Source organism: Myotis myotis, unplaced genomic scaffold (assembly GCF_014108235.1).
Source record: "Myotis myotis isolate mMyoMyo1 unplaced genomic scaffold, mMyoMyo1.p scaffold_m19_p_6, whole genome shotgun sequence".
NCBI lineage: Eukaryota > Metazoa > Chordata > Mammalia > Chiroptera > Vespertilionidae > Myotis > Myotis myotis.
Genome location: NW_023416368.1, coordinates 64,819,606 through 64,846,000, shown reverse-complemented (window position 1 = coordinate 64,846,000; position 26,395 = coordinate 64,819,606). Strand labels below are relative to the sequence as shown.

The following is a 26,395-nucleotide window of genomic DNA, read 5'->3' as shown; positions in this document are numbered from 1 at the left end:
TTAGAAAAGGCCCAAGGCTTATTTCTGCTCATTATTACAGTAACAGAGAAAATGTACCCAGGAGAAGATTAGTCCGATAACCCCTGGCCTAGGAAGATTTCATCACTGCCAATGCAAGACTATATTCTACAAGGTCAAATCTGCGAGATGAGACACATGAAATGTAACCTGACATACTGAAACTCCATGGTAGCTACAGGTAGTGTTGTAAATGCAATGTTTACTCTCTGTCTTGTACTTACTTTATCTTTGGGTACCTTATCCTATTTAGTGAAGGTTATTGTTTGAGCTGATATCTTTTTTATTATTATTTTAAGAATTTATTTGAGCAAAATATGATTCTAATTGGGCAGTGCGAAAACACAATTCGTTCAGAGAGCTCCACTGACAGGAGCCAGGGGAAGGACCTTTATACAAAAAAGGTGGAGGTAAAATAATGACATTCCCCTCCCCCCCCCTTCCCTTGAGCCCACCCACATTTATTGGATTCTGAAAGCATACCCAGCAGCCCTCCTCCTAGTCCTAGAGGTGTGGCCCCGAGGGCCTAGTAACTGGCCTCTCCCTCTGGACAGCAAACAGCCAAGAGGCCCAGAACTATTCCTCTTGGGCAGGTAAATAGCTCCTCCCAAACCTTCCAGTTTCAGCTCCCTTCTAAGTTTAAATCCTCCCACAGGCTTCCAGCTCATCAGCTCCACTCAGCCTGCCCCTGGCTTTAGCTGCAGCCTGGCCAGCCCCCTGTGCATGGCAGGATCCTGGGGCCAGCAGTGGCTGTGAGGTCAGAGGAGGAAACTGGACCGAGTGTCTCTCCCGCTGTACTCTCCCAGGAGCCCAGCTGCTGAAGTATTCCTGCTGGAACTTCTGCAAGTGTTTCTCGGTGAACATGGTGCCTTTGTTTTCTTCTTCTTGTCCACAGGCCAGTCACAGGCCTTGTAGCCTTGGCTGGGACTCACAATCTGCTGGGTGACGGGCTCAGGCATGGTCCTTCTTGCACTGGTCATAAACTTCAGGGTCACTCCAAGGTAGCCTTGACTTCTGGAACCTGGCCAGCGCTGACTTGGGCACTTTTCCCTTGGCTGAGTTCTGCCGTTTCCCAGCCTGGGTTGCCTTGGCCTTCAGGGCGGCTTTACTGGAGCCCAGCTTGGCCTGGCCTGGCCTGGCCTGACCTGGCACAACCTGGGGGACCTCAGGTGCCCCCAGCGGCTCCAGGCAGGACTCACCACAGCAAGGCCACTAACATTGTTGTACCTTGTCCCACCCACTCACCCCCAAACATGAAATTATTGATAGACTATAGCTTAAAGCCCAGTTGGCTGCTTGTGATTGGTTGCCTTTAGGTTTTAATTTCATAAACTTGTGGCATTTACAGGCTTAGATTTTGGGTTGTTTATGTAGGCCCTCTTGGCATCAGAGCCACATCAATCTAATGGCCTCCTTGTTTTAATTAATTTAACAACTAATACCAAAGCCAAATTACTTGGAACATAATATCTGGAGGAAAGACCTATACATCAAATTTTAAGCTCTCAAGTGATTCCATTAAGCAATCAAATTTGATGTCCAACTTCACATAAAACCAATTGAATAAACAATTTTAAAGTTATATATAATTAGAATCAAGCATCTCATTATAGAATTAGTAAAATAAGCCAATCAATTGATGTTTTAATTTGGATATCATTCTTTGATAATGAGTCCTTTTTCTACTAATATCTGCTTGTCCTGAAATTAACACAAGAACCTAAATTACCAGTAGTGTTTTAATGATAAAAATGGAGGCAAATTCTATAAAATGTTTTATTATTAATTTTATTCTGGATACTTTTTAAGAAATGTTATACTCTTAGTTTAAATTTTAGAGAGAGGTTCAGAGACCAATCATTATTCTAAAATAAATGGAGGACCACAGACTCAACCTAAAAGACAAGATTTGTTTATAAAATATTTAGGGGGAAGGCCTAAAAACACATGATTTGTTCAAAATAACACAATGAGCAAATTCAAATGATTCTTGAAAAATAACTTGAAGAAACAATAATTTTGTTTTGTTTAAGAATACTGGCATTTTAGGGGGGAAGGCAATGAAGAACAAACTTTGTCTGCCATGGATCAGTGTCAAAGAAGAAGTAAACAGGATTAGTTTTTCCACGTCCGACTCGTCGGAAACCTAATTGAGTTATGAATTCATTTGATAGATCAACAATGGCATAAGTATATACAAAATACCTGAAGATCCGGGAATTAGAAAAAACTCTTATTTATACCTGTGTGTCAACTTAATTTAGATTTTCAAAAAGAAAAATTGAGGTACAAAAACATTAAGTAACTCATTTAAGGTAACCCAGTCAATTCAATTAGTAGGAGAGGTAGAAATAAAGTCTGAGTTTACTAATTTAGTATTATAATACTGACATGTGTCAGTATCCTAGAATCCCAGTAGGTTACACAATGACCTCTTTTTCCATGAATGTTTATCAATTTCCACAAATTATAGGTCAAGACCCCAGCCAGAGTTTTAAATAGCTCTTAAAAAGAGAAAACTTCTTTTATAGCTTTGTTCTTTGAGATTTCCAAAAGTTAACGGTGAGATTTAGTCTTTGGACATTGGTGATGGAAATATTCATCCCTGATGGAGAGGAAGACTGCCACATCCAGTAGACAGAACAAAATTTTCATGTTTATGGCAAGATCAACAGGCAGTGTTCCAAAGTCTGCCTTGTTGAGCCATCTGCTCTGTCTGTCATCAGACAGTTGCATAAACCAGCACCTGGCCTTTCCAAAAATTGCCTGTTTTGCATCCATGAGTCACATTGCTGATCTCAAGGGTTGGGAATGCTGATCTCCCCATCAAAATTGGAGTTTTCTGACACAACAAGGGAGAGGAATACTGATTAGGAATGGGTTTTGCAAGGAAAATGGACTACTTATTTTCTTTTTTTTTCTTACACGTCTTCCCCTGTCTGTCTCCCTGTCTTTGCCCCCCTTCCCCCCACTTTCTCCAGTTCACAGCTCTTCCATAGATAGCCCTTTATCTCTCCCTTTGCCTCTATCTCTTCCAGGTTGGGAGTTCTTTCCTTTTTTTAATTGAATTTATTGTGGTGACATTGGTTAATAAAATTATTTAGGTTTCAGCTGTATAACTCTATAATGTATCATCTGTATGCTGTATTGTGTTCACCACCTCAAGTCAAGTCTCCTTCATCACCATTTCTCCCCACTTTTCCCTCTTCTACCACTCCCCACCCCCTTTTCCTATGGTAATCATCGTACTGTTGTCTGTGACTCTGAGTTTGTTTGGTTTTTGCTTAATTCCTTCACCTTTTTCACCCAGCTCCCCAACACCCCTACCCTCCAACAACTGTCTGTCTGTTCTCTGTCTCGATGAGTTTCTTTCTAATTTGTTTGTTAGTTTATTTTGTTCATTAGATTCCACAAATTAGTAAAAGCAAAGTAAAATGGTACTTGTTTTTTTCTGACTGGCTTATTTTACTTAGCATAATATTCTCCAGCTCCATTCATGCTGTTGCGAAAGGTATGATTTTCTTTCTTTTTTTTTTTATAGTGTACTTCGTTGTATAAATGTACCACTGCTTTTTTATCCACTCGTCTACTAATGGACACTTGGGCTGCTTCCAAAGCTTGGCTATTGTAAATAACACTGCAATTAACATAGGGTTGCATGTATTCTTTTGAATTAGTGTTTTGGGTTTCTTCATATATATTCCAAGAATTGCTGGGTCATAAGGCAGTTCCATTTTTAATATTTTGAGGTATCTCCATACAGCTTTTATACAGTGGCTGCACCAATCTGCATTCCCACCAACAGTGCACAAGGATTCCCTTTTGTCCACATCCTTGCCAACACTTGCTATTTGTTGATTTATAGATAGCCATTCTGAGGTGTGAGATGGTATCTTATTGTGGTTTTAATTTGCATTTCTATAATGATTAGTGATGTTGAACATTTTTCCAAATGTCTATTGACCATCTGTATAGCCTGTATGGGGAATTGTCTAGGTTCTTTGACAATTTTTTAATTGGATTATTTGTAAAGAAATGGCTCGGCGCACGATTCGTGCAAATTGAAAGGAAATTAATTAGAAGAAATTTTAATATTGCTATTCGCCCTTTATAATAGAAGTGTCAGAGGTAAAAGAAAATTAGTAAAATGTATATGAAAATAATATATAAATTGATTAATAAACAATAACAACATGACATAACAACAGCAAAGACAATATAAAAACAACAAAAACATGATATATAAACAACATTGATAAAAACAATGGCTAATAAATTGATCAAACTTATTCTAATATCTCCCTGTATACCACATTAAGAGTAAAAACACTTTCAGAGTGCTTGACTAATTTCCCGTTTGATGAAGTATTTACAACTTTAACATCACACACTCTTCGAACTTGAGAGAAAGCAACATATAACTGACCATGTCTGAAAACAGGTTCAGGTAGGAATATTCCTACTCTGTCTAGAGTTTGTCCTTGTGATTTATTAATAGTCATCACAAATGCTGGCATCATGGGAAACTGTCTTTGAATTAGATTAAATGGGAGGCCAGTGTCAGACAGGGACAAATCAATTACTGGAATCAGAACAACCTCTCCTTCTGCAGATCCTGTTAATACTTCAGATTCAATTATGTTAGGTCACAATTTTGATAATAAATCTAGTACCATTACAAAGACCTTATTTACTATTGAGATTTCTCAGTAGCATGATGATTGCACCTACTTTCAATTTTAATTTATGATACAGCATTCCTGAAGGAGTAATACTATTAAGAAATTCAATGGGAGCTTTATATGCATGGCGCATGCATGAGTCAATATTTATTTTTAAATTGCTAGTGTGTGTCATATGTCCCAGCTTGTCTGTTGGTCAGTCAGACAGTCAGACAGATGTACGGTCTGTCACTTAGCCTTTTATATATATAGACTAGAGACCCAATGCACGAAATTCATGCAAGGGGCCTGGCCCTCACAGCTGTGGTCCTCACAGCCCGGCTTCGTCCAGAAGGTCATCTGGAAGGACATCTGGAAGGTCATTCAGCTATCCAGTCTAATTAGCATAGTATGCTTTTATTATTCTAGATGTTGAGTTTTATAAGTTCTTTATAAATTTTTGGAATTAACCCTTTATCATTGGCAAATATGTTCTTCCATTCAGTGGATTTCTTTTCATTTTGTTGATGGTTTCCTTTGCTGTGAAAAAACTTTTTAGTTTGATATAGTCCCATCTGTTTTTTTTTCTTTTGTTTCCCTTGCCTGAAGAGATATATCAGAAAAAAATAGTGCTATGAGAAATGTCTGAGATTCTACTGCCTTTTTTTCTTCTACGATTTTTATGAGTTTAAGTCTAACATTTAAGTATTTAATCCATTTTGAATTATTGCATCCAAATATCCAATTTTTCCAACACTTTTTATTGAATAAGACTATCTTTACCCCATTGTATGTTCTTTCCTCCCTTGTCAAATAGTAATTGACCATTAAAGGCGTGGGTTTATTTCTAGGTTCTCTATTCTGTTCCATTGATCTATATGTCTGTTTTTATGTGAGTACCATGCTGTTTTGATTACTATTGCCTTGTAGCATAGCTTGATATCAGGTGGTGTGATTCCTCCAACTTTGTTGTTTTTTCTCAAGCTTGCTGTGGCCATTTGGGGTCTTTGTGGTTTCACATAAAATTTTCAAATATTTGTTCTAGTTCTGTGAAATATGTCATTGGTATCTTGATAGGAATTGTGTTGAATCTATAGATTGCTTTGGGTAGTATGGACATTTTAATGACATTAATTCTTCCTATCCATGAACACATTATATGCTTCCACTTATTTGTATCTTCTTTTGTTTTTATTGATTTTTTTAGAGAGATAGGAAGGGAGAGGGATAGAGAGATAGAAACATCAATGTGTGAGAGAGAAAACAATTGGCTGCCTCCTGCACGCCCCCTACTGGGGATCGAGCCCGCAACCATGGCATGTGCCCTGACCAGGAGTCAAACCATGAAGTCTTGGTTCCTGTGTCAACGCTCGGTCACTGAGCCACACTAGCAAGACTATGCATCTTCTTCAATTTCTTTCTTCAGTGTCTTATAATTTTCCAAGTATGGGTCTTTTACATTACTAGTTACATTTATTGCCAGGTTATTGTTGCTTTTATGCTATTGTAAATGGGGTTGTTTTCTTAGTTTCCCTTTCTGATAGTGCTTTATTGCTGTATAAAATGCAACTGATTTCTGGATACTTATTTTATATGCTGCTACTTTATTAAATTCATATATAAGGAATAGGTTCTGTAGAGTAAGTGGACTGCTTATTTTCATGAGAATACAAGCCTCAAACTGGAATTTCTGTAGTAATTTCATGGTTCCCACTTTGTTTAGTACAAAGATATATTTTGAGACTATTGAAAAGTAAAACCCAATAATACTTATATGAAAGATGGGCAAATGTATGTAGCTGAAACTCCTGATCATAGACAATTTAGCCAGTATGTGGCAACAAAAAGATTGACATTACTTCACGTGCAAGCAAGAATATCTCTATAATTATTAAATGGGCAACTCATTGATGGACAACTTTAAAAATAACAAATAAATAAAACCTAGAGAGAAAAACAATGTGTCAAAAACAACAGATGGTCAAATAATACAGCACATATGAAACATTTGGGTAAAAACCAATTTGCTGAGTGTTGTAGAAAAGGCCCAAACAAAATACACTAGAGATCCTTATAAACAAAACAAGATGTGCATTTTTTTAGAGCAAGAACCATTTCATTGAACTAGAAAGATACCGACCTATAGTGATTTAAAATATTTATTTGACTCCTTTTGGAAATAACTTTTACAAAAATCGATCCCCACCCCCCCTCCCACACTCACTTTTAATGAATGATGTAAACCCAAAGCGTTTTAATGGGTGCAGTACTCAGTGTGACCCTCTGTAATTCGTTTCACATGGGACTCTTGTGCAATTACTAAAGAAAACGAAAAGATCTTAAGGTTCAGAATGATTTATCATGTTTTATCTTTGTTCTCCCAACGTGTATACATACACCACACACACACACACACACACACACACACACACACACACACACACACACACGAATATATAAACTTTAAAATCACCCTGGGAATAATAACCAGGGTCATGAAAGTTTACATCCTTGGTGGGGCCAGGAGTCATGGCAGGTTATACAGGAATTACACAGGGAAACTTCAGCTGTTCCTTTATTCTTATGCAGCAGGAGTGTTAAGGCAAAAATCACTTCTTCCAATCAAATTGGTGTTATACCTTTGAAGTGAACATAGTACAAGGGCAGCCAATCTAACACTGGACGTATTTATCGGAAATGTGCCTCAGAATGTGAGGCAGAGTTTAAGAGCCAGCTGAGTTGTTAGAGGCAGCTACTGGCAACCGTCTGAGCAATGCTGCTGAGATATTCGCTTTCGGACAGTGGTTGAGTCCATCATTTCTCAAACGTAACTTAATAGCAAAGGTTATCTTCCAGGTCATGACCCTGTGCTGTAAATTTAGATAGCCCTAGATTCAAACTCAGCTCACTCCAAGGCCATGTAAGCTCTGTGACTTTGAGCAAGTTGCTTAATACTCTAAGCCTTCATTTCCTTATCTGAAAAATGGAGATAATAATACTTTCCCCAGAATTACCATTTAACATAAGACCTTGGCTCTGGTGTTTGGCACATAGTAAGTGTTTAACAAATCTTAGCTAAAAGAATAAATATGAATAATAACCTGATATTTAAAAGCATTTTATTTGCTTCTCCCCAGGTTTCCTTTGGTTTTCAAGTGAGCTGACCAACCCAGGCATTTGTAAGAGGGCTGGAAGGGACCCACTGAACCGTAAGCTCCCTGGCCAACTTCAGTATGGTTGTCAAACTGTTTGAATGCAATCTGAGTTCAGGCAATTAATTATGCAAACATCACTCTATATTTCTGCAATGTCTTCTGTGTGTCTAGCAATTTGGTGGGTTTTGGGGTGTGACAAAAAAACTTGCCTGAGAGATTGTTGGCTGAGTTCACGGGACAGGCCAAAACAAGTGTTATAATCCTACCTAAAAAGGGAGATAAAGTAAAAAATAGGCATAAATCTCAAGGACAAGAGGCTACGAAGCAAGATATGGTTCAGTTAGGAAAGCTATAAAAAATTAACTCTGTAGCATGATTTAGTGACTGGTTGAATAGCAACATTGAACTGAAATCAAGTTCTAGAAAGAAGGCAGCTTCATGGGTTGGGTAGCTGTGATGGTTAATTTTGTGTGTAAACTTGACCGCACCAAGGGATGCCTGGTAGCTGGTTAAACATTATTTCTGGTGTGTCTGTGAAGGTGATTCCAGAAAAGACTAACATTTGAATTGGCAAATTGAATAAAGCATATGGCTTTCCCCAGTGTGAGTGGGCATTGTCCAATTTTTTGAGGGCATGAAGTGAACAAAAAGGTAGAGGAATCTTGAAATTACTCTCTGCCTGACTGACTGATTTGGAACATCGGCATGCCTAGTTCTCAGACCTCTAACAGATTGTAATCCACACCATCAGCCTCCCAGCTCTCAGGTCTTTGAACTACACCAGCATTCCAGGGTCTCCACCTTGCAGATGGCAAGTCATGTGACTTCTCAGCTTCCAAAATCACTTGAGCCAATACCTCCCTCTCTCTCGCTCTCGCTCTCTCGCTCTCGCTTTCTCACTCTCTTTCTCAATCTCCTAGTTTTTCTGTTTCTCTTAAGAACCCTGACTAACACTCTAAGTGTAGCATATTTTACCTTATACCCTATGTTAAAAGATACAGGTTAGTATCTCTCCAAGTTCTACAGAAGAAGAAATAGGTTTAGATAACTTCCAAAGCAGGAAAACCATTTAATTACCTGCACCAGCATGAGAAAATGGGATATTAACTCTAAAATTCTCTTATAGTTTATCTACCTCCCAGACTAATGAGTCCACCATGGAAGTGGCCACTCACACATGTTTTCTGTATGATCCGTCTGGATAGGAGTCAATTGTGTGACTCCAAGAGATTTTGTTTAAGTTAGATCTATAACACTAGAAGCATAACAACTGCAATAGAAAAATAGAAATGAGAACTAGAAAGCCTTTCCAATGAGAAGGACCCAAGCCCAGTAAAGGAAAGCACCTCCAGATCAGGAAGAATCTAGCCTGGGGTCTCCCCAAAGCTCAACAAGCAACATGCTACAAGTCCACTGACCTCCCTGAGACTGTGACAGTGAACAAAGGATCCTTTTTACAACTTCATAACCATGGCATCCACGCTTCCATCAGTCCAACTTCATCTTGTAAATATTTCCTATGAAGCCCAAAATGTAAATATAATATAAACCACATTTATAGCCTTGCATCATTTCTTCATATTCTGCTGTTTTCAATAACAAGGCAGGCTACGTGTTATTCACTTTTATAGATGTTGCCTATAAAACACATCTTTGAAACATAATGGCTAAATTTTGACATTTATTACCTAGAAAGCATTTGTATTTTCCTCTTGGTTTCCATAGCACATCACTGTGTGTTCAAAGTACCTAAAAAGATGTGAAGAAGGACATCTGAAAACATTCACAATTTTATCAAGTAGATAATAAGAAAATATCCAAAGGACTTATTCAAAAAGAATACCAAAATTATCAATTATCAAAGTAGGAAATATTAGCATGCACATATATCTTGATACCCATCATCTAGATCTAGGACATAGGAGGGCATATCCTTTAGATAAGGATAGAAGGACAAAGAATATGTGAGATCTCTAGAGTACTTCAGTGACATATCAATGAACATGAGATCTAGTACAGCAAAGATAATGAATGTTTTTATACCACATTCCCAGCCCCTCGCTGTAGTAAAGTTTCCTATGCCCTTCAATTCAGTGGCATAGGAAAAAAGGGGTATCCTTACCTTGCTCCAACTCATTATTTATAAACCATTAATTTATCACTTTCCTTCCAGTTGTCTTCATTTGAATTTCATATTTACTATTTTCTCCAAGTCATCAACTGAACTCTGAGAACTATTTTGATCCTCAGGATAACCTAACATCCAATGGAAATTTCTCTTGCTCTCCTCAACATAAGAGTCATCTCTCCTCTTATGCATTTATTTATTCAGTTATCTATTCCGTTTACCATCTATTGACTTCCTACTATCATGACAAGTATATTTGCTTGGTAGAGTACCATGATAATGTACCACAGACTGAGTAGTTTATAAAACAGAAATTTATTATCTCTTGGTTGTGAAGGCTAGAAGTCCAAAATCCAGGTGTCAGCAGCGTTGACTCCTTATAAGGGCTCTGGAAGAAGGATCTGTTCTAGGCACCTGTCTTTTGCTTATGGATGACCATCTTTTCCCTAGTTTTTTAGGGAGGGAGAGAGAGAGAAATATCAATGATGAGAGAGAATCATCATTCTGCTGCACACCCCCACACTGGGGATCCAGCCTGCAATCTGAGCATGTGCCCTGACCTGAAATCCAACCGTGACTTGGTTCATAGGTCGTCAGCCACTGAGACACACCAGCCAGGCATCTGTTGATTCTTATTTGCCTTCAGTTCAAACAGCCCTTATGCCAAAAGCAGCATATTTTGAGGTGGCATATCCTGATCCTCTTCCGTTTCCACCTATTTCATTTTGTAAAAAGAGACTCTATATAAATATGGTTTTCCCATATTTCTCTCTCTGAATGAAGTACTTTTCAGTGTGTACCAGGATATAACTTTCCTCACCTATGTAAAGTGTCATTAAGTGATGTGGTCATCATGCCATCACATATATGACATGCTAAAGTAAATTCATGGCTGAGGCATTTTCTAATTTTAGAATTTAAATAGTGGGTATTTAGAATATGTATAAGATAATAACTCAAAGATTTAAAGTTTTACTATAGTACATATCCTAATTATCAGGTGTATTTCTGAGGTTTTTATCTCTATTCAATTTTCTTTTTGCCTTTGTAGATAAAACCCTTTACTATACTTCTAATTGAAAGCTTATTTTCATGAATTTTAAAAAAGGACTTAATTATTACAAAAGAGTACTGAAAAACTTGGAAGCCCCAGAAAATAGCAAATGATACACAATCATTACCCTGATAAGCAGAAAATAAAATAAACTGCTTTTGCAGGCAATGAAAGAAAAAATTCAATTCATGAGTGAAATTCAAGAAAATGGGTGTTTAATAACTGAGTAAGACATGTATTTTCAGTCAAGAGCTGTCTCTTAGGACATGATTAACCTAATTTGATGATCAATACTAAGAAGATCAAAATTGGAAAAGAGCTTCCAAAGGAATAAACACAATATTCATTCATTTGTTCAACATTTAAAAAATAAGTATTAAGCCTCTGCTGTGCTCCAGATATTGCGCTAAGTACCAAAAACATGATATTGTGTAAGATAGACACAATTTTAATTATTCAACAGAACAGGCTAACAAAGGGAAGTTATACTACAAAGTGAGATATTGTTATAGGTAGGAGAAGCTTGAGGTCATGTGGAAATACTGTTAGCAAGAGCATCTAACCTCATGTACAGCATTCTTCCCTACCTTCCTAAAGGAAAACTGCCTAAAAGATAAGTGGGGTCTAGTCAGAGCAAATGGAGAGGGAAATGTGTTCCAGGACGAAGTAAAGAGGGTCGAAGAGACTAGTTGGGAAACCGTTAGAATAATTCAGAATGATGGCCTCAGCTAAAATAGTGGCAGTAGGGATTAAGAAATAGAATGAATAATGAACAACATAAACTGATGAACAAAAATAGAACCAGAGTCATAGAAGCATCAAACAGACCGTCAAACCTCAGAGGGAAGGCAGGGGAGGGGAGGGGCACGGGGAGGGGCTCGGGGAGGGGTAGAAGTGGGTAAGAGATCAACCAAAGGACTTGTGTTCATGCATATAAGCATAACCCATGGACACAGACATTAGGGAGGTAAGGGTATATGCTGGGGGGTGGGAACAGCCAGGGAGAGGTCAATTGGGGGGAAAGGAGATATATGTAATAATTTAAACAATGAAGAAGTTAAAAGAAAAGAAATAGAATGAATTTGAGAAAAATTTATGAGGTCAGTTTGACGGCAATTAATGATTGTTGAGATGTGAGAGCGTGAAGAAATGAAAGGAGTCAAGAGTGACTCCTAAATCCCTGGCTTGAGCAAAATTGATGATGTTTTTTCACTCAATGAGGCTGGGACCACATGAGGATGAACAGATTCAGGAGGAAAGATGGTGATGTGGTTTTGTCCATGCTAACGTTGAGATGACCATGAGTCTGCCATAGAACATATCTACTAGGCAAGAGAGGTTCTCAAAAGAGATATCTCAGCAGTAGATACTGATTTAGGACTTACCCACAAATGAATGGTAATTGAAACCAAAATATGATGACATTTCCCCAAAACTCTAAAAATAAATGAATAAAGTCTTGAAGAGCACCTGGAGAGTGAGGGCAATTTAACCTATTCAGAACATTTTCATTTTAAAGAGGTGCAGGCTGGGATAGGGATGGGGTAGAAAATGAGTTCTGTTTCATACATATAAAGTTGGAGGAGACTGAACAATCCAAAAAAGAAAGTAGCTTAGAATTAGGTTCTAACAAGCATCTTCCTGCTTCAGCACATGTCAAGGAGTAACAAAGGTTAAAATGGAGAAGTAACCATAAGTATGTATCTTTGCTCTTTACCGGACACCTTTAAATTGTTATAAAAAATAAAATAGGTGTAAACTCACTATAAACCTTTTAGCAGGAAGATACAAGGCTCCAGGAAAAAACTATCTGTGCACAATATTTGTAGACTTGATAATATTCTTGAGAAGTGACTAGGAATTTGGGAATGCAAAAAAAGCAGTCAATGTAATAAATTAGAAACTTTAGTAATACCTTTAGGAAAAACAACAAAAAGATGCCAAAGGAAGGAATATAATCTTAGCATACTGTTAGCCAGAGCACAAGCAGTTACATATCTATAACAAAGTAAACAGTATTTGCTAATTTTCAGATTTCTAATCAATCACTAAATAAAACCTGGAATAATAAATTATGATTACTAAATAGAATTTATATCTTGTGAAACTTAAAAATTTTAAGTGAAAGTGAAATACCAGAAATTTGGTGAAAGGAAGAAAGAAAAGGTGAAGGAAAGTTACATTACAATGTGGGAGATCAAAATTTATTGCTTATAGTATGGACAAGAATTAAAAATAAGTATATTATTTAAGTGTACCATGAGGAACAAATGTAGAATAATAACTATATTGGCACAAGCTAAAAAAAATGAGTAAATTATAGAAGTAACTAAATTTTGCCTATTATAGCAGAAAGTCAATAAGTAATGTCTAAAAGTAATAAGTCAGGTAATAATAATGTGTATACTATATGCAATAAGCTGAAATTGCAAGCAGAAACAGTTTCAAAGCAGCTTTTTCTGGGGCGGAAGAAATAGAGAACGCAAAGAGGTGTGACTAAGAGCTTTTCATTATAAATCCTTAACTGCTCTGATTATCAACTCAACCACATACATAAGCGATTTTCAGCCTTTTTCATCTCATGGCACACAGAAACTATGAAAATTCTGCGGCACACCAAAATTACACTATATTTTTTGCCGATATGACAAAAAAAAAAGTATGATTTTGATTCATTCCCACTGGATGACTACTGTTGTGTTGGCTGTTGTCATTTTTTTTTTTATTATTTGACAGCCTAAGGGAAAAGAGGTCAGTGTGCCTGACTAAATAGTCAGGTGTTGCATGTTTTTAGAAATTCTTGCAGCACTCCGGTTGAAAATTACTGGGGTACATGTTTTACTTTTGATAGAAGTATTTTTAAATGTATTGAGATTTGTAAAATTCTACTTCCAACCTACTGTTTTTTTAAACTTTATTTCTCATCTTTCTCCTCTCTCTCTCTCTCTCCCTCTCCCTCTCCACCCCCCACCCCCCCTTCTCTCTCTCTCTCTCCTTCAAAACCTTAGCTGCAATCAAAATTCACTCCCCAACAGAAACTCCTCAGACTCTGTTCCCTTAGGTGTACTATGGAGACGCACTGTGTCGTGCTGGAGACAATCAAATCCAGCTGGACTACCATTTATGATGCCAGTAGAATTTGTCTGGTCTTCTTGCTCATAAGTGCAACCCCAATCCGCAGATTCTGCTAACTTCAGATATAAACCACCATGTCACTTTTTTCCCATATATTCTTATTGAATTTGTTAATGTTACAGAGTTCTTGTACTGCTAAACCATGCCTGAGAATTCAAAGAAAGAAATGGTATAATGGGCAGCCTACCCACCCATCATACAGTATATTAAAACTTGATTTATGTGCATTTTGATAATTTTTAAAAGTTATAACAATAGTTGGTTTTAAATCTCCTGCAGGTCTTCAGATTTCTAGTACAGTATGCCCTTAAAGAAGTTCCACACACCCCTCCCAGTTCATTCCTTAATAACATAACCCTCAACAAAAATTTCATTAGAGAAAAAGAAGGCATGCTTTTCAGGGAATATATGTGACTCGGGGTCCAAGAGATTTGTTTAGATTTTTGGTTCCCAAATGAAGTCTTCAGTTTAACCAGGAATCCCTTGCTTCTTGCTTAATCACCCAACCTCTCCTTGGCTTGCTTAGCAACTCACCCAAACACATCAGAAGACAGGCATCCTGCCTGCCACCTCAAATAACACCAATGCTATTGCCTAGAAATGGTCAGGAGATCCTGTCACCCCCAGGAGTCTGATTCCTGCATTGACACTTTTATCAAGACTAAACTCCCATAGAAATATGCTCCCACATGAGGATAGTCTTACTCACCCATTTTCTTCACTCTTTCCAGTAGCAAGTCTGCAAGTCCCATTTGGCAGAGGGGTTTATTATAGAGAAATGCAGGCTCTGCATCAAGTGGTCACGGAACACTGAAATATTTCCATTGAACCAAAGATACACAACTAGGAAATTCCAAGACTACCTCATTAAATGGGAAGAAACTTTTCAGTAATCCTGGGTATCTTCCTGAAGTCCCTTTTAAGGACTAAAAATTACTGGGTAGTTTAAGTTGTAGTTATCAAAAACAGAAATGCTACATCACCTCTCTTTCACCCCTGACTTTCCCAGTGAATAACATAAAGGCACGCCAGAAGGTTGATAACAGAACTACCCTGGGACAATCACTGCATCTATAGAATGTCCAATAACTTAAAAATTTTGGCACAAGCACATCTGGAATTCTCAAAGATCATGCAAGATCCATGAAACCTAAGTGGATTTTAGATTGAGGTTCTATTCACATTGCTTTGAACTTATAAGAATGGGTCAGTGAATCCCTTGGCCTGAGCAGAAACCGTATTGTTTTCACTGCAGTTAACTTTACAGGAATTCTAGACCTGATTGGAGGAGGCTTTAGCAGCACCTGTACTAGAGCCCCCTGCATCTACTGTCCTTACATCAAAGTCTATTTGGTTCCTCTCTAGGAACGGGCAATTTCAGGAGACATTTCACAATTCTAATGCATTTTGAGGTCATTTACTCAACCAAGCAATATGCTCTGTCAAAGAACTTCTTCCAAGTCAAAGAAACAACAACAACAAAAAGGCCTTCCTGTGGAACATAGGCAAAGCACTACCCAAATAAAAAAATACCATAATAAATAAGATCATTCCCTCCCACACGCCCTTCCCACTTGGTGGACCCAAGTTTTGTTGAGTCTGTGGTTACCTCAGAATACAACTCAAAGTTTAAATTATAAATCACAGCCCTACACAGAGCATCATCAGTTCTTTTGAGAGCAGCACGTTCCAGGAAGTCTAATCCAGCCACAGTCAACTACAGAGTGTATTCCTTCAGGGTGGGGCATAGGGCAAGTGAAAGAAGGTCACTTAAATCTTCCCCATGACTTGTTTATTTTATCATTGGAATTTTATAACTTTTTGCCCCCTTGACCAATTTCACCCCCCCCAATCCCCACCCCCAACTTTGGCAACCACCAGTCTGTTCTCTTTATCCATGAGCTTGGACTGTGTGTGTGTGTGTGTGTGTGTGTGTGTGTGTGTGTGTGTTGTTTTAGATTCCACATATAAGTGAGATCATACAGTATCTGTCTTTCTCTGTCTGATTTATTTAATTTTGCATATGCACGAAAATTTTATACATGCTGTGCTAATGACAAGATTTCCTTTGTAACATAATGGCTGAATAATATTCCATTGTAGAAATATACCATATTTTATTTATCCATTCACTCATTAATGGACACTTACATTGCTTCCATATCTTGGTTATTATAAAGAATGCTGCAATGAGCATGGGGATGCATATGTCTTTTCAAGTTAGTATTTTCATTTTCTTCAGATAAACACCCAGAATTATGGATCATGTGGTAGCATATTTCTAATTTTTTTTAAGAACCTCCATATTCTTTTCCATGGTGGATGCACCAATTTACGTTCCCACCACAGTACACAGGGGCTTCCTTTTCTCCACATCCTTGCCAACATTTACCTTTTGTCTTCTTGATGGCCATTCTAACAGGTGTAAAATATCTCATAGTGGCTTTGATTTGCTTTTCCTTGATAATTTGTGAGGTTGAGCACCTTTTTAGGTAGCTGTTGGCCATGGATATGTCTCCTTTGGAAAAAAAATGTCTATTCAGATATTTTGCCCATTTTTGAGTTGGATTGTTTGGATCTTAACACCTTATTAGATATATAATTTGCAAATATTTTCTACCATTCGGTAGGTTGCCTTTTTATGTGGTTGATGGTTTCCATTGTTGTGCAAAAGTTTTTAGTTTTAGATAGTCCCGCTTATTTACTTTTACTTCTGTTGCTTTTACTTTTGTTGTCAAATAAAATAAAATTATTACCAAGACCAATGTCAAGGAGTTTACTGTTTATTTTTTCTTCTAGAAGTTTTATAGTTTCAGGTCTTAAGTTCAAGTCTTTATTTAATTTGAAAACTCATTTTGTGTGTGGTGTAAGATAGTGGTCCAGTTTCATTCTTTTGCATGTGGCTGTTCAGTTTTCTCAATATTACTTATTGAAGAGACTGTCCTTTCTCCATTGCACATTCTAGGTTCCTTTGTCATAAATTAATTGATCACATATGCATTGGCTTATTTCTGGGCTCTCTATTCTGTTCCATTAATCTTCAGTGCCAATATCATACTGTTTTAATTACTGTCGCTTTGTAACATAATTTAAAATCAGGAAGCATGATGACTCTAGCTTTGTTCTTTTTCAAGATTTCTTTGACTATTTAGAATCATAACTCTTCAAAGACTTTTAAGCAAGAAATTGATATGAAAAAATTAATATTTAAGAACAGCAGCTTAGGCTGCAATGTAAAGAATAAATTGTAGGAATCAATACTGAAGGCAGGGACCAACTTGGAGGCTGTCACAATAATCCACACAATGGATGAAGGTACATTTAATAAAGAAGGGGCAATGAGGTAAAGAGAAGTCGATAGGCTCAATGTATTGTTAGGACATAAAACTGACAACTTGGAAAAAGGAAAGAGGAATCAAATAACCAATTTCCAGCATAGGTAGTAGGTGGGCAGTGGTGCCATTTCTAGTGTTTTACAGAAGAGTAAGGATGGCACAGGAATGATGTTCTTATTTCAGGACATGAAGACTTTTAAGTGCTGTGGGTATAGAAATGCAAATATTTAGCTGGCTGTTGGAAATAAGTCTCTGAAGCTTAGGAGAAAGACAGGACTTGAAGATATAATTTTGGGAGTCATCTGCATGTGGAACAAGCTTTTAGCCATGGAAGAGATGAGGATTATATCAAATAAAGAAGAGCCTTGCTCTGCTTGGTCTGGCTCAGTGGATAGAGTGTCGGCCTGCGGACTGAAGGATCCCAGGTTCGATTCTGGTCAAGGGCATGTACCTTGGTTGCAGGCACATCCCCAGTAGAGGGTGTGCAGGAGGCAGCTGATGATGTTTCTCTCTCATTGATGTTTCTAACTCTCTATCCCTCCCCCTTCCTCTCTGGAAAAAAATCAATTTAAAAATATATTTTAAAAAAAGATTTGTCTCTTTTTTAAAAAAAGAAGAGCCTTGTGTAGAACCTTAGGGAACACCAACCTTCAAGGAGTAAGTGGAAAAAGAGAAATTTTCAAAGGGACTTTAAATAAGAATCTAGAAAAACAGAGAGACCACGGTCAAGGCTGTCACAGAATATAAGGGCAAGGTGCAACAAGAAAGAGGGAGGGGGTCAGCACAGCTAATGCTGCTCAAGAGTTTAGGGGGTTATGTAGGCGAATAAAAACTGCAGTGGGCTGAGGAATGGGTTGAGGATGGATGTTTAAAATAACCACTAAGGAGAATTTGAGATCAAGTTAACTTGGAAAAGTAAAGAAATAATAATAATAACTGAGATGCTCTGAGTATCCATGTGTGGTTGGAAACCATGAATTCGTAATGGTCCAACTCTACAAGATTATACAATATCCTCTAGAGGCACAGAATAACAGAGACATAAACAAAACGGCTCATAGTAAGATTCATCCAAGTTTGTGGTTTTTCCCAGCAGGAGGGAGATTAGGACAAAGGTTCACCTGGTTAACCATTATCAAGCAAGTGTTAACCAAGGGATCTAAATTGAGTAGAGAAAAAAGTCAAGAAAGTTAGCAGGGGAATATCAAGGATATAGATATTTAGTTATTCAGAATAATCAGAGCAATACTAGCTGCTGTAACAAATACGAATATCCCAGTGGCTTACTACAATAACTTACTCACTTGCGTATTCCTGTTTAGGAGAGATGAGAGGTTCTGCTCCAACATTCAGGGACATTGGTAAACAGATAGCCTAGTATCTTCAATATATGCTTTCCAAGGTCACTACTGGGCATGATATTCAGCCAGCAGACTAGAGAAAATACATTTTCTTCTTAACCTCCTAGACTTGGGATTACCACACACTACTTACACTCATATTCTTGGCAAGAATTAGTGACCCCACCTAAATGCAAGACAAGCTAAGAAATATAATACGGTAACTTGGCTGAGTAGCCACTTCCTAGAAAAAGCTCTGCATTAATGAAGAAGAACATGAATCTTTGGTACATAGCTGTCTCAGACACAAATTTCCTGTAAGGTTGACAAGTATAGATTGGGACCATGTCTATAGATATTTAGAAGGATTAGTGGATTGGTACAAAGAGGGACATTTGTTTTTAGTCAGAGGTGGAACAGTTCTTGGTGATGTTCCTAATATATCCACAGAAGGCCTGCTAAAATGAAGTAGAAAAGAAGGTAAATGAGGTGAAAAAGTCAAGAAACTTCTAGAAAATTGTATGGGCTGTTCATGTGTATCTGGAGAATGCAGTTTAGGGTAGAGAGGAAGACAATTAGCTAGTTGATTAGTATTTTATGAAGGAGAGGAAGTAACTGGGAGAGTGGTAAATGATAGCAACATAGACAGGCAGAGAGAGGGGTAGCTGATAGGAAAAGTCTCAGAAGGGCAAATATAAGATTTAATCGGAAGGTATTATGAGCAGCAAGTGATACTAAAAAAAATGAAATAAAAAGTAAGAAAATGCAATATTGCCTTCCAAAATCTCCCTGAAGTAAGAGAGTATATAGGCTTTCTTCTGGGTGGCTGCAAGGGAGCCAGTTTCTATTACCAAAAAGAGAAAAGAAAAATATTCATTAAAGAAATAAAAAATTCCCTGGGGTAAGGGGTGAGCCAGAAGAAGTCAATGGGGGGATGGGAGACTTATGTAATACTTTCAACAATAAAGACTTTTTAAAAATAAATAAAGAAAAAATTGATGACAGCTAGCAATTAGTAATATATTACCACCATGTTGAAAGTGTGGAAATTTAATCCACTGATTTATTTATATTTTGCTGGATATTAAAAAGCAAAGTGTTCAAGATGTGGACACTCATGTATACTTAATGCAAAATCAATACAAATTTACATGAAAATCTAATTTTTATTGGCACTCATTGTCATAACACATCTTAACAAGTCACTTTTTTGAGCTTTGAATATGATACCTATAAAATGTAAGTAATTACAACTTACCCACCAAAGTCAGAAAGGTGGCCCAGACATTGCCTTGGGGTTTCTTTCATGGCTAAGGTCTATAATTCTACATAATTACAACTAGGAAAAATGAAAGAAGTTTTTCACTAGAGACCCAAACAGTAAAATCTTGTAAACCTTAGAACTCTCAACACAGACTCATCATATATTCATAGAGTAAACATAAATAATGCTGTTTAGAATAAAATTTTAACATTCTGACTTTTGATGGGAAATCCAAACAATCAAAAGGAATAATTTATGTCGAGTAATTTTATTCATTATCCATAACAATTATTTTCCTCCTTTTTCTTTCCTGGAGCTCTGTATTCAAATGTAATCATACAGAGAAAACAAATATGTAAAACAAATGAGACCAGAACTGCTTCATGTGGAAGTGAGAGGAGAAGCCCAGATTTCATTCCATGTGGGGGAAAATCAGAGCTCAGCTCCTTCTCAGCACACAGCTGAGGATGAGACCACAGGTAGAGGCTCACAGGAAAGGAGTCACCTCACACAGCCATTCTTCCAACTGCCACAATCATTTCCCATTAAGACTTCCCTGATGCCAAAAACCACTGATCTGCATATACTGAACCCTTACTTAATAGTTCATGGTTGGTCTCTACCCATCCCAATGCCAGAAATGTTGATGCTTCATCATATTTATTTTTTTAGCATTTTTTAAAAAATATATTTTATTGATTTTCCACAGAGAGGAAGGGAGAGAGACAGTCAGAAACATCGATGGGAGAGAAACATCGATCAGCTGCCTCCTGCACACCTCCCACTGGGGATGTGCCCGCAACCCAGGCACACGCCCTTGACCGGAATCGAACCCGGGACCCCCAGTCCGCAGGCCGACGCTCTATCCACTGAGCCAAACCGGTCTCGGCATATTTTTTAGCATTTTTTATTACATTCTGTATTGTATGGCCTTAAATTGCTTTGCCTAATTCTATTATGTGTAAACCTAATTAGCATTCCTTCACCACCTTCTACCATAAGCTATCCAATTATTTGTGGACAAAGAATATATAATTGTTGAGTTGACCAGGGTCCAACATCCAGTTCCAAATTAAACATTACTATGTATGAGGAAAATATTGAAGGGATTCAAACATAGAAATACAGATGAAAATATGTGGAAATTGAAGGATGTGAACCTGCTTACCTGGTCAATGAAAAAGCAATGAGAAAATTAATAACCGTCTTCAGGTTAGGCAAAAAATGATATTCATTAGTAATGTTTTAACCCTTGCATTTTCATGAGGGATTTAAGTCAGGAAAGGGAGGAAATTTCTTCTTAATGAGATCTGACTGGACCTCTAGTGCTACTCAGCAGTCCCAAATCAGCAAACTCACCTATTTTTCTGAATGGCTTTTCTAAGCATTTGCCACATGCGTCAAGATTTCTATGCCACTCCGCTCCGAACATATGCAAGAAACAAATGAAAAAGCATAAATAAAGGCAATGGGAGTAGTATTATAGAGCAGATGTGGCATTGGGAAAGAGGAAAAAATGAGCAGTGTGGCAGCTCTTTAGAAACGGGAAGGGTGGCTAGTGAATGGTGGTGCTGTTCACAAGGACAGAGCATGTAGGAGGAGGCAAAAGGTGGAAAAGTAAAGAAGAAATGGTGGCGAATGGGGGATGTGTGTTACTTCCCTGTTGAACATACTGAATCAAGGTGACTCTGGGACATGCAATGGCAATGTCTGGAAGGCAGGCAGACATACAGAGGACACAAGCCGAGGACACAGATTTCAGAGTCCTTGGTGTGGCTAATGCCATAGGTGCATAGGTGTGGTTGAAATTGGCCAAGAAGAGCAGGTAAAGGAGGATTCCTCAGCTTGGGGTCCATGCACCCCTATAAATCCCATGAGTAGTCTTCAGCAGGTTCTTTTAAGCCCCTAAAAATGTAAGATTTTGTGAGCATGTTCATTTTATCTGGGAGCAAGGTCTATATCTTTCTTTAGATTCTCAAAAATGTATTACCCCAAATGGTATTGAACCAGAGGTCTAGACTGAGTAATGATGGTATCTAGGGTGCATGCCCTGGAAAATATAATGTGCATACACATAAAGAGAATCAGGAGCCAGGGTGGAGCCTGAGAAGGAGCTGGCAGCAAGAGGGTTGGAGAAGCAGAGAGATGCAGGCTGGTTCCATGAGAAGGAAGGGTTTTAAGTATGAGAATGACACATCCCGTCATTTCAAGGTACAGCTCTAATGTCAACTCTCAGCAAGGTCTTCTCTGACCACTTACTCAACACGTGTATTGTTTGTCTTCACCACTAAAAAGAAAGTTCCACCCGGCCAGCATGGTTCAGTAGTTGAGCATTGACCTATGAACCAAGAGGTCATGGCTTGATTCCCAGTCAGGGCACATGCCCAGGTTGTAGGCTGGATCCTCAGTGTGGGGCATGCAGGAGTCAGTCAATCAATGATTCTCTCTCATCATTGATGTTTCTGTCTCTCTCCCCCTCCCTCTTACTCTCTGAAATCAATAAAAATATTTACAAAAAAAAAGAAAGTTCCCTGTGAATAGGACCTCTGAATCTCTAGTGCCTGGAATAAGAAACATAATGCAATTATTGAGTGATTCTGTGACTGAGTGGTACTGAAGACCATCTGCAATTTTTTGAATTTCATTTTTACCGTCCCTTGTTCTAAAACTAGATTACATTCAGGTGGTTCATAAACATTTTTGATTGACTCAATAATGAAACACATGAGAAAATATCTTTTCCTTTATTTTCTAACAATAAAAATAACAATACAAGTAGAGTGCCATGGTAGAATACAGATAAAAAGGAAGAGTAGAAAAACAAAGCAGTTAAGTAAATAAGAAAGTAACTAAAAGGATTAGTCACTATAATTTATGCTCATTAATCAGTTTTCTTTTTCACTAATAAAAGTAATTCTTATTTATGTGATATATACATTTTCTATCATTACAAAACAGGATAAGAATAAATACAGCCATTGTCAAAATCTGCTAAGAGCCAACCAAATTGGACAATTCTAAAGGTGTTTATTATAAGCCAAATGTTGTGGTACATAATGTCCTAAGGCACTTAGGCTATAAATGTTTACAGAGGAAAAATAAAGTCTGCTTTCTAACCAATTTGAGTTACAACATTAAGATCATTAAATAACATGAACAATCATTTCAACAACTTTAATATGATGCTAGACACTCATCTCCAAAAAAATATATTATTTCTCAAAATTGTAGAAAATTACATTATTCAATTACAGACATGTTTCCTTAGTTTTAATATCTAAGTCATCTTAATACTTGCTGTAGATAAACTATACGACAAGAAGAATCCAACCTTAGGCCAAATATTTCACTTCCTCTCTCAGACATGCAAAATGACATTTGAGATGCAGATGTAGCAAATACTACATCACTCTGACAATAAGGAAGAGATATTTGTATATATTAGACAGTGCAGATAGAAGATGGTTTCTCCAATCAAACAGCTTGTAAACTGATGCATTTTTAAAAGATTCATCTTAGATGTACACTGTGGGGGACAGCAGTATTTTCAAAGTGGCTTCCATGTCTTCATTCATGTACAGACACGTAAGAGAGAGGAAAAGAAAAAGAAAATTTGACATCTGTGCATAGTTTAATGTTGGTACAGGCATGGGGCCAGTTACATAATTTAGAAGGCTTGGTACAAAATGAAAATGCAAGACTCCTTTTTTAGAAAGCAGGGGAAAGGAGCTATTAAAGGTAGCTATCTATATAAAAGCCTAAGCTACCGTCGCAACCGAATGGACAACCGAATAGGCTGTGGGGCAACCAGGCTGGCAGGGGCGTTAGCAAGGGATGACCAAACGACTGAGCAGCAGGCTGCGTGGTGCAACCGGGTCAGCAGGGGGAGCAGTGAGGGGTGACCAAATGACTGAACAGCAGGCTGCATGGTGCAACCGGGTCAGCAGGGGGGTTAGTAAGGGGCAACCAGGCCAGGAGGCAGAGGCAGTTAGGGGTGATCAGGCTGGCAGGGGGGCAGTTATGGGTGATCAGGGAGTCAGGCAGGTGAGCAGTTAGGAGCCAGAGGTCCAAGATTGTGAGAGGGATGTCCGACTGTCGGTTTAGGCCCGATCCCCGAGATCGGGTCTAAACCGGCAGTCAGACATCCCCCGAGGGGTCCCAGATTAGAGAGGGTGCAGGCTGGGCTGGGGGACCCTCCCCTCACCCGTGCACGAATTTTGTGCACTGAGCCTCTAGTGAAAATATAAAGGCTTTTCCTTTTTTCAGAGTCTCTCTCTCTCTCTCTCTCTCTCTCTCTCTCTCTCTCTCTCTATCTCTCTCTCTCTCTTTCTCCCTCTCCCCTGTCAAAGTGTTTTTCATTTGTTATTTAATATTGTTCTAGCTAAAAAAATAATAATAATTTTAAATTATTAACATGAATTTTGGCATCCATCTTTCTATTGCACAATGCTGGTTTTAAATGCAAATACAGGTATACGAACGTTTAACTTGTATGCAAAATCACCAAATTACATGATTTGTATTTTGTAGTTCATACATTAATACTTAGCAAAACAGTGAAAATATTGCTCAAAACTAAGTTAACTGTGGGGTTTTTTTAAATTTGATTTCTTGATACAGCACATTCTATCAATATTTTCTACCTGGTCTTACTGAAAATTAGGAAGGGTTGAAAAGAAAAGGAATATGAGTCGCCCTATTTTTCACTTTCCTGCTATGTCGTGATTTTCAGGGTCACTGGTGAGCAAGTATATGGCAGTAGTGGGAGTAAGAAAGGATATGCTAGGGCTCCGAGGTCCTTGGTGTTTCTTTGAAGCCATTGCCACTTTAGAGCCAAGTTCTGGTCCGAAAGGTTAGGGAGCCTCTCAGACTGTCATTGCCGCACATCCTCAGTCACAGATGTGGCACGCTTCCTTTGTCTTTGTCTATTTATTCTTGCCTTTTCAAGTTAGGCAGTTTCAACGTGAATCCGAAGTCATGCAATTTCTGGTAACTTCAAAATTCTGAAACCTCTCTTAAATGCATAGGTAGGTATTTAAAGTTCAGAACTCAACAAGGATAAACGTTATTCACAAGACACTCAGTAACTAATGCTTATGTCATTTGCTTCTTTTTTTAAATTTAAATTCTTTATAATTTAAAGTATTACATATATCATTTGCTTCTAAGCTAAGATCTGCTCATCTGGTAAATGCAGCCTATTTCGGCAATCAAACTCAATCTCTGCAGTTCAGTGGGAGAAGCCATACATTAACTCAGAGGTTCTTTAAAGAACAGTGTGTATTTTTTTAATAAATTAGTTTATGTAAATTAGTTCAGTAAATATTTCATCAGGATGCAAGATGATATTTGTCCATATCTCTTACTCCTTAATGTTCAATGTTCCTAACTATGAAAATCCTATAAGAGACCTTCCCAATTACATTTGCTTCACTGTACTAAAATGGCATTGTGATCTAAGAACAGGTGTTTAACTTAGAACTAAAAATACAACAGGCCCAGGTTTGGTTTCAACAATACAGCTTGGCTTTAAGTCTTCCTGGCAAAACTTTCTAAAATCACTGGGCTTCAAATATTCCATTTAAAACACAAGATTTTCTTATTCCCACACACACACTCACACACACAAATAATGTAAAACCAGTCTCTTGTATTCATGCATATTTCATCCATTGTTCCCTATGTGACAAATTGAAGAGAACCTTTAACATTCTTAAATGTCTTTACAGATTCCTAAGACATGTTTCCCCAAAATAAACTATTAAAAAAGTGAAATAGCTTTTATTTTAGATCACTGATGGTCCTCTTTTAGACCACATTGATTTCTTTTAAGCACCTGGTACATGGTCCAGTGACAATTTTTTAAGTACTTCCAAAAATTAATTTTCTAGAAATTAAATAAACATCCTTTTTTCCTGCAGTCCTCTTGTATTATTCCTATGGTTTGTTTTCCAAACTGCCAACTTGAAAAGCCACCTTAAGAGGAAGTCTCATGGTTTTTGTCTAATGATCAGTCCTGCTGGGTATTCTCTATCACTTGGCTTTACCCACTCAAAACAAAGAACCAGGACCTGAAACTGAGGGCAAAAAATACTTCATTATTTTGGGGAGAGGGGGTGTCAAATGACACAAGAAAAATCTTACTTATTCTAGACCTGTGGCTCTAAACTTGAGTGGGTATCACAACCTGGGAGGCTTGCTAAACAATAGATTTCTGGGCTCCACGCCCAGGTTTCTGCTTCAGTAGATGGGGCTGGGGCCTGAGAATCCGTGTTTCTAATCAGTTCTCAGGCCCACACCATGAG

At 37.8% G+C, this 26,395-nt stretch overlaps 1 pseudogene; it reads right to left on the bottom strand.

Moving 5' to 3' along the window:
- Positions 1-657: 657 nt before the first annotated feature.
- Positions 658-26,395, bottom strand: part of LOC118658482 — a 40,183-nt pseudogene continuing 14,445 nt past the window's right edge.